Raw genomic sequence first — 8,813 nt, 5'->3', positions numbered from 1 at the left:
CCTCTTGGAGTCTTTTGTCCGCTTCGTTGCGCCGTCGCTAAGCCAGCAGGAAACGCCCTGGCACCATGGTGGTACCAAACAGTTTCACTGGCCAAGTAGAGCTCCGCGAGACTGCAAAAGCATTGCGTCAGATCAATGCGGACCATCCTAGCCAATGACTGGACAAGGCTGAGCCCCCACCCCCTCCCCACACACAGACACACTGAGACCTAAGAAACCCAGCTAGGTAGAAAAGAGCTTCCCACGCCTTTCCTCTGGCTCATGCGCAGAGAGATCCTGCGTCCTAGAACATCAATTTATTTGGTGATTCATCTATTCATTTACAGTGCGTCAAACCATTTTTCAGGCCTAGTTCGAGCTAAGTTGGAGGAGCTATTTTTCTTGTTCATATATAGTTTTAAATGAAAAAAAAAAAAAAGTCACGACAGTAGTCTAGACAGCGCAACCGAGTCACGCGGAAATCTAGCCGCGGGGTGGTGGTGGTGGTGGGTTGCATGGTTCCTTCTTGGCCTGGGCCGGATGTCCTCGGGGAGGCAGGAGAAAAGATGGCTTAGGTCAAGGAGTTTGCATTGAAGATAACGGGAAAGAGAAAAGAAATTACTATGTAGCTGTGTGGTGAGATAGGCTCAGAGCTGGGCATCTGAAAAGCAAGTTTTAATCTAGGAGACCTTGGATAGACCGGCGTACTAAACTTGAGATATAGTAACTTTATTACAGCAGACACCAAAACTGTTTACCATATACACTCGATCATGATGATGACTAAGCTTTAAATATTTGTATTATTTAGGATAGATTTATTTTTGAGTGTGGGGTGTGTGTGTGTGTGTGTGTGTGTGTGTGTGTGTGTGTGTTGCCTGATGTGTGTGTATGTATATGCACTTGCGTGCCTAATGCCCATAGAGGTCAGAAGAAGACATCAGTCAGATCCTCTGGAACTGGAGTTACAGATGCTTGTGAGCTGCCATTTGCTGAGAACCAAACTTGGGGCTTCTGCAAGAGCAGTAAACACTTGCACCCACTGAACATCGTCCCAGCCCTTTTTAAATTCTCTCACTCTCTCTGTCTCTCTGTCTCTCTCAGTGTGTGTGTGTGTGTGTGTGTGTGTGTGTGTGTGTGTGTGTGTGTGTGTATTAGTGCAGGTATCCAAGAATGTAAAGAGGTGCATGATGGTGCTCTAGGAACCAAACTTTGGTCCTCTGGAAAAGCAATACATACTCTTACCCATTAAACTATCCTTCAATCCCCAAAGGTGTATTTTAAGTCGACAGCCTAGCGGGTTTTTTCCTAATATATCTCCCTTATTTTGCAGGACAGCTTCCTCAAATTTGCCTTTTAAAAAATGCCCTCTGCTGACTGTCAGAAGCATTGAAGGAAAGCAGTGTGGAAACAGGGTTGTCTTTACCTCAGATGAGAGTGGTATAGGGTGGATGAATTTGGAGATTCTTTTAAAGTTCTTTTTTTTTAGTTTTAGATTTGAGAAATACTGTAAAAAAAATTAGAGAAACCTGGAATTCCTCACAGTCAGTTTCCTTATTTATATTTCACATTAGTCAACTAAAGAACCAGGATCAGCACATTATGATTACCCAGACAGAGTCTGGGTCTTATTAAGGTTTCCTTAGTTTTAACCTATGGTCCTTTTCTGTCTTTAGTTCTCATCCGGAATACCACACTCCGTTTAATCATCATATCTACTGAGGCTCCACTTGGTTATGGCACTTTCTCGGAGTTTCCTTGTTTTTGATGCCCTGGAGTTGTCAACACCAGAGAAATATTTGGTAGAATGTCCTCTGACTGAGAATTCTCTGAGGTTTTCTACTTTTCAAAGGACATAATAGGTTTGAGGGAGGAAGACCACAAATATAACATACCCTTTGGATTACTTCACATCAATGGTACTTAGCTATCAATATGACATCATCGTGGATGTTAACTTTGATCACCTTGCCAAGGTAATGTCTATCAGGTTTCTCTACCCTAAAGTTGCTGTTGCTCCCTTGTCTGTGCTCTGAATAAAAGCTAGGTGCAGCCCATGCTTTTAAAAATGAAGAATTACACTACTCTTACTTGAGAGAAAAGTAACTACATAAATTAATTGAAATTCTAATGCACAAGAAATCTCCCTGCCTTTACTTATGGAAAGAAAGAGAATAAAGGAGTAGAGATGATCTCAGGTTGCTGTGCGGTCCTTGACAAGGCCCCTTTCCTTTCTGGATCTCCTCTTTGATATGGTCCAAATGCTAGATCTTGGAAATAGATTTACTTGTTCCTTTTTTTTTAAAACATGTTCTTGATAATGTTTTGGAGAAAAGATAGATTTTGATGATTCTGATTCTGACCTTGACTCACCTTGTCAGAGTTAAGTAAACAGGACTGAGAGTTAGAAGGGAGGAATGCCTCAGCCAGGCATGGTGCTGCTCACCTGTAAGTAGTCAGAAGGCCAAGGCAACAAGATTGCTTGAGCCCAGAATGCAAGACCACCCTGAGCAACATAGCAGCACACTCTATATTGTCTATATTCCTCAAAAGGAAAAACAAGCTATTAACAAAGGTGAAGTCTTATCCAAGGTAATGCAGTATCTCAAGACTAGAATTTATAGAACAGGATCTTAAGCTAAGGCATCTCGTGGAGAATACGAAACTATATCCCTGAACTATCTAAAGCCAGTCCCAGTGAGCATGTATGTATGAAGGGAAAGGGAGAAGAGGAGATCTGAGGAGCAAAGCCTGGAGTGGGCCAGCAAGGAAGTCAGCTTGACTGGAATAGCTGTCAGTCTAATAGGGAGCAAGCCTGATTCCTCTTGATTCAATCTGTCCTAACTGGTGTAATTCCCTCATCCTCTCTAGCAGGCCTTGAGCCTCCCAATTACTACTTAAGCCTAATTATTCTGGGAAAATTAGCTGAAGGGTAGCACTCTGTCCAAGATCCCAGTATGCAGTCTAGCTTTGAAGCTAGTCTTTGGGGTTTTTTGTTGTTGTAGTTGTTGTTGTTGTTTTGTTTTGTTTTTTAATTAATCATTTTATTCTTTTTTTTAAGATTTATTTATTTTATGTATATGAGTACACTGTCGCTGTCTTCAGACACACCAGAACAGGGCATCAGATCTTATGTGAGACACACCAGAAGAGGGCACCGGGTCCCCTTACAGATGGTTGTGAGCCACCATGTGGTTGCTGGGATTTGAACTCAGGACCTCCGGAAGAGCAGTCAGTGCTCTTAACCACTGAGCCATTGCTCCAGCCCAATCATTTTATTCTTTTACATTTCAAATGATATCCCCTTCCTGGTTTCCCCTCCGAAAACCCCCATCCCATCCCTCCTCCCCCTGCTTCTATGAGGGTGCTCCCCCACCCACCCATCAACTCTTGCCTCACCGCCTTAACATTCCCTTATGCTGGGGCATTGAACCTCCACAGGACCAAGGGCCTCCCCTCCCATTGGTACCCAACAAGGCCATTCTCTGCTACATATGAAGCTGGAGCCGTAGGTTGCTCTGTGCGTACTCATTGGTTGGTGATGGTGATTGCATATGTTTGGCCCAGGGGGTGGCGCTATTAGAAGATGTGGTCTTGTTGGAGGAAGTGTGTCACTGTGGGGTGGGCTTGGAGACCCTCCTCCTAGTTCCTCCTAGGTGCTGACTCTGTTCCTAGCTTCCTTCAGGTGAAGATGTAGAACACAGCTCCTCCTGCACCATGTCTGCCTAGATGCTGCCATGCTCCCACCTTGATGATAATGGACTGAACCTCTGAACCTGGAAGCCAGCCCCAATTAAATATTGTCCTTATAAGAGTTGCCTTGGTCATGATGTCTGCTCACAACCATAAGACCCTAACTAAGAAAGAAGTTGGTACCAGGGACTGGGATATTGCTGTGATAGGCTTGACCATGTGTTCGTTTGGAAGAATGTGGATTTTGGGACTTTGGATCTGTAAAGCAGTAGAGTGCTTTAAATGGGGCTTAATGGGCTATCTTAGTAGGAATGCTGAAGTCTTTGCTATTGAGAGTGATTTGAATTGTGCAGACCTGGCCCAACAGGTTTCAGAGGAGAAGAATTTCAGTTTGTGCTTTTTTTTTTTTTTCCTTCCGGAGCTGGGGACCGAACCCAGGGCCTTGAGCTTGCTAGGCAAGCGCTCTACCACTGAGCTAAATCCCCAACCCTAAAGACTGCTTTTTGAGTTATTTTGGTGAAGAATGTGGCTGCTTTTTGCCCTTGTCTGAAGAGTCTGCCTGAGGCTAAGGTGAAAATGTTAATTGCATTGACAAAGGAAGTCTCAGAAATGCCCATTATAGATTTTGTTCTCTGGTTAAGTCTCATGAAGAGCATTTTAATGGAAAAAAAGGGAAGTTGAGAAAGGAAAAATATAAAATATAACGTTAAAGTATTCTGAATTCTGTGTTCAAGTATTAAATTAAAGGAGTAATGACCTTGGGGCAAGATCCCACCCAGCTAAGTTATCTCCAGGCAACTTAGTACAAACCTTTAATCCCAGGAGACAGACACACAGATCTCTAAATCCAAGGTCAATCTATAGAGTGAGATCCAAGACAGCCAAGTTTAGGCAGTGAAGGAGTTGGAAAAGAGGAAGCTAGTGACAGTGTAATAGAACAAGGGGGCCATGTTCCAGCTCCTACAAGCAGCAGAACTCAGCAGCTTCGGCCATGTGTCTCTTGCTTTATATTCAAAGGAGAAGGAGACTCCTGGGACAATTGATGCTGGTTAGCTGGAGCTAAAAGAGATTAGCATCACTGAGGTGAAATCTCAGGGAAGTGTTTTTTGAAAGCTATGTTCCAGAGATGCCAAGGTTGTACCTTGTGCTGTGGCTGGACTTTGAGTGTGTAAGAGTCACCCAGGTGGTACTGGTTTTGAAGGCATGAAGGTGTCATGAAGAACAGCTGAGGCTGGGCACTGTGAGAGGCCATGGAAGGCCATTGGTGAAGGTGCACCCTCAGTTGCAATTGATGGCCCAGGACTGAAGGGGTCATGCAAAGGAGTTGAGGCTTGGCACCTAGAAAAGAGCCTGTGAGAGGCTAATGGTAAAGCCTAGTTGCAACGGAAGACCCCAGTGTATTGGAGATGCCAGCACTATGGGATGATCATCAAGAACAGCTGAGGCAGTGGAGTGACTCAACCTGAGAGCTACAGAGGACAGAGCTGGAGAAGTGAAGCCAGCCCTTTGGAGGATCGTGTGTGGATCCAAGGCATTGAAACAAGCTGCCTTGGAGACCCAAAGATGTTAAAGATATCAGAGCCACAGGCTATCTGCTGAGGAAAGCTGCTAACTGGGAGTGGAAACAACTCAGGAGAAAGAAGTTTGTTGCAGTCAACGAAGATGAAAAAGGAGTTGAAGATCTGAAGACCTGGAGATGGCAGAGTTTGAAGTTTGCCCAGCTGGTCGCCTGTCTTAATTAGGAGATTACAATTAAGTGATTGGATGGATCTCAGAAGAGACTGAACTTTGGACTTTTAATATTGTTGATATTGCTATAAACTATCGGGACTTTGGAAGTTGAAGTAAATGTACTTTTTTATTATGCTAAGTTTAGGTATGGCTTCCATAGACACATGTATTTGAAAGCCTATGGAGGCCAGGGAATGGAATGTGATGGTTTGCATATGCTAGGCCCAGGGAGAGGCACTATTAGGAGGTGTGGTCTTGTTGGAGGAGGTGTGTCACTGTGGGGATGGGCTTGGAGACCCTCCTCCTAGCTTCTCCTAGGATGTTGAGTCTGTTCCTGGCTTCCTTTGGGTGAAGATGTAGAACTCAGCTCCTCCTGCACCATGCCTGCCTGGATGCTGCCATGCTCCTGCCTTGATGATAATGGACTGAACCTCTGAACCTGTAAGCCAACCCCAATTGAATGTTGTCCTTTATAAAACTTGCATTGATCATGGTGTCTGTTCACAGCAATAAAACCCTAACTAAGACAGTGGTTTAGTTTCTGGGAGCTGTAAGAATCTGGATGGTTGATACTGATGTTCTTCCTATGGGGTTGCAAACCCCTTCATCTCCTCCAGTCCTTCCCCTAACTCCTCCATTGGGATCTTTGTGCTCAGTTCAATGGTTGGCCACCAGCATCCTCCACTGTATTTGTCAGGCTCTGGCAGAGCTTCTCGGGAGAGAGTTATACCAGGCTTCTGTCAGCAAACATGAAGCTAAGTCTTTGAAGTCTAGTCTTATATCATGTTCTCCCTGAAAGTCAAATCCTCCACTCTTCATTCTGGCATTTGAAGCTCTTCTTTAGCCACCCTACCTCAAAAGTAGCCAGGTCTTCTGGGACACTCTTAAACACCCATTATGGGTCTAATATGGTTGGTCAGAGTGCCCATGCTCTGAGCTGAAGTATGGAACAAGAGAAAGTTCTTCACGCACAGAGTGACATCTCGTTACCAGTACTCTCCTTTCTCACCCTGGATCTTCAAAAAGAAGGTTAGAATGTTTTAAGGTCAAACCTAGCTCTAAAATATAGCATATAGTAAGCATCAGAAAACATGAGCACTATTAACTGGGACTGTAAACAGAAACCAAGAGAATGAATAATGAGGGTCCCCTGCTCCCCAGGGCTGGTTCTCATGTTGAAACTATTTGTTTTGATAGACTTCATATTTTTCAGCCCTGTGCAACAAAGGGTCCTGCTACTAGGTGTGAATGTCCCAAGATTTTCTGGTGTCATGAAAGTGCCATTTGCTTTTATAGCCAGAATCAGATCAGCAAGGACAAAACTAGATTCAGGACTATCCCTCCTTAGGTGACAAAACAACAACAACAACAAAAGCAGCATTTGTTCTGTCAAGTATTTGTTCAGTACATATTTCATTGAGTACCAACTAAGTGCCTCATACTAGACTAATATAAATACAGCAAGGAGGGGTTGGGGATTTAGCTCAGTGGTAGAGCGCTTGCCTAGCAAGCGCAAGGCCCTGGGTTCGGTCCCCAGCTCTGAAAAAAAAAGAAAAGAAAAAAAAAATAAATACAGCAAGGAAACAATAGAAAACATGTCTCTGTCCTGTTGGAGCTAAGAGATCAAGTTCAATTTTGTGTCACTGATTTCTTTTGTGATCTAGTGAAGTCTATAGACCTCACAAAAATATCTTTTTTTAAAAGATTTATTTATTTTATTTATGTGAGTACACTGTAGCTGCCTTCAGAAGAGGGCACTGGGTCCCATTACAGATGGTTGTGAGCCACCATGTGGATGCTGGGAATTGAACTCAGGACCTCTGGAAGAGCAGTCAGTGCTCTTAACCACTGAGCCATCTCTCCAGCCCCCAAAAAATCTTTTAAAATCAGAAAAAAATACATCTAGAATTAGAAAGAAAGCCAACTACTGAAATATTAAAATACACAAATGTGCTAGAGTCATATATGTATTATTAATCCACTACATCATAGGATGCTTTGGTTTAAAAGACTACAATGATTATCAAGATTTAAGATTTATTTGATTTTTATTTATGTGTGTATATGATCCTGTACCTGTACTCGTGTGTGTTATACAAAGGTGTGTGCCAGACAAAGATATCTGGTCCCCTGGAGAAGGAGTTACAGACAATTGACATTCATGCTGGCAATAATCTCAAGTCCTTTACAAGAGCACCAAGCACTTGTATCCATGGAGTTAGCTCTCCAGCTCCCGATTATCATGATTTTTAAGCACTGATTATATATTTCAGAGATTACATATTTGAAAGAGCTGCAACTTTATACTGCGATAGACAATTCTCTCTGATTCCCACTGATAACAATCACCAAAATTACTCTTAGTGTCATGGTGAATTACATCCTTTATTGAAAACATGCTAAATTTTGCTGAACAAATAAAGATACAAATCGATTCGCACCCAAGTTATTCCTCCCCGCTCCCAAGCTATACCCCAAGACTCTGCTGGAGGATCTATGCTACCCAAATTTAAAATTGGCTAATAGAATGAGCCTTCCTGCATTCGCTTCCTTCGTAAATGCCTTTCCTTTAGAAGACAGTTGGATTTTATCCTAGGTAATTTCACAATTTCAGGCCAGTAAATTTGCTTCACTGGAAGGCAGCTATGCTCCCCACTATTCTACCAATTTCTCATCAAGTTTGCCTTTTTAGGCCATGGCTTCTTTTACTTGAGCACTGACCATTTATAAACCTAATTAAAAACTAAAATCTGCTGCGTATAAATGGCTCATACCGTTAAGCCCAGCACTCAGAAGGCAGAGGCAGGCCTGGTTTACATGGCTAGTCATGCCGTGGGCTACAAAATAGGATCACCTTAGGCTCCATGGTTTACACAGTGAGTCAGCCAGGACCACAAAGTAGGATCACCTTTTTCTTCGTAGATGGAATTAGGAACAGTGCTTACTAGGAAAAAGAGAAACCTAGCTCAGAAACTCCTACAAGTGGGTGTGGAGCTATGGGAAATTGGAAGCAGAGTTGCAGTGTCTCTTAGCAAAACGGTGTAAGGGCAATGCGGCTACAGAAAGAAAGAAGATGTCACGGAAGCAATAATTCTATTCTGTGGTTTGTGCTTAGTCTGGTTTAGGATTTCCTGCGTGTTCACAAGCAACCCCCGGAAGCCCAATCCACTGGACCTGCAAAAGGACTGAGCAGTAATCCTTTCCTGGCCAGTGTTGTTAACGGAAGGGCTTGGCTCCTAAGCCAATCACACCCTCGAGAGGGTGGAGTTTTCATCGGTACTTCCAATTCCAACCAATCTGAGGAAAGGCAGGAAGGCAATCCTCCAATGGGAGCTGAGGAGCCCGCGGTTGTGTGGAGCATCGCTACCCTGCCAGGGCTAGGCGGAGCGTTGCGTGAAGCGTCCGTGTAT

The sequence above is a fragment of the Rattus norvegicus genome, chromosome X (genome assembly GCF_036323735.1).
Source record: "Rattus norvegicus strain BN/NHsdMcwi chromosome X, GRCr8, whole genome shotgun sequence".
Taxonomy (NCBI): Eukaryota; Metazoa; Chordata; class Mammalia; order Rodentia; family Muridae; genus Rattus; species Rattus norvegicus.
Note: the sequence above shows the minus strand (reverse complement) of the source record.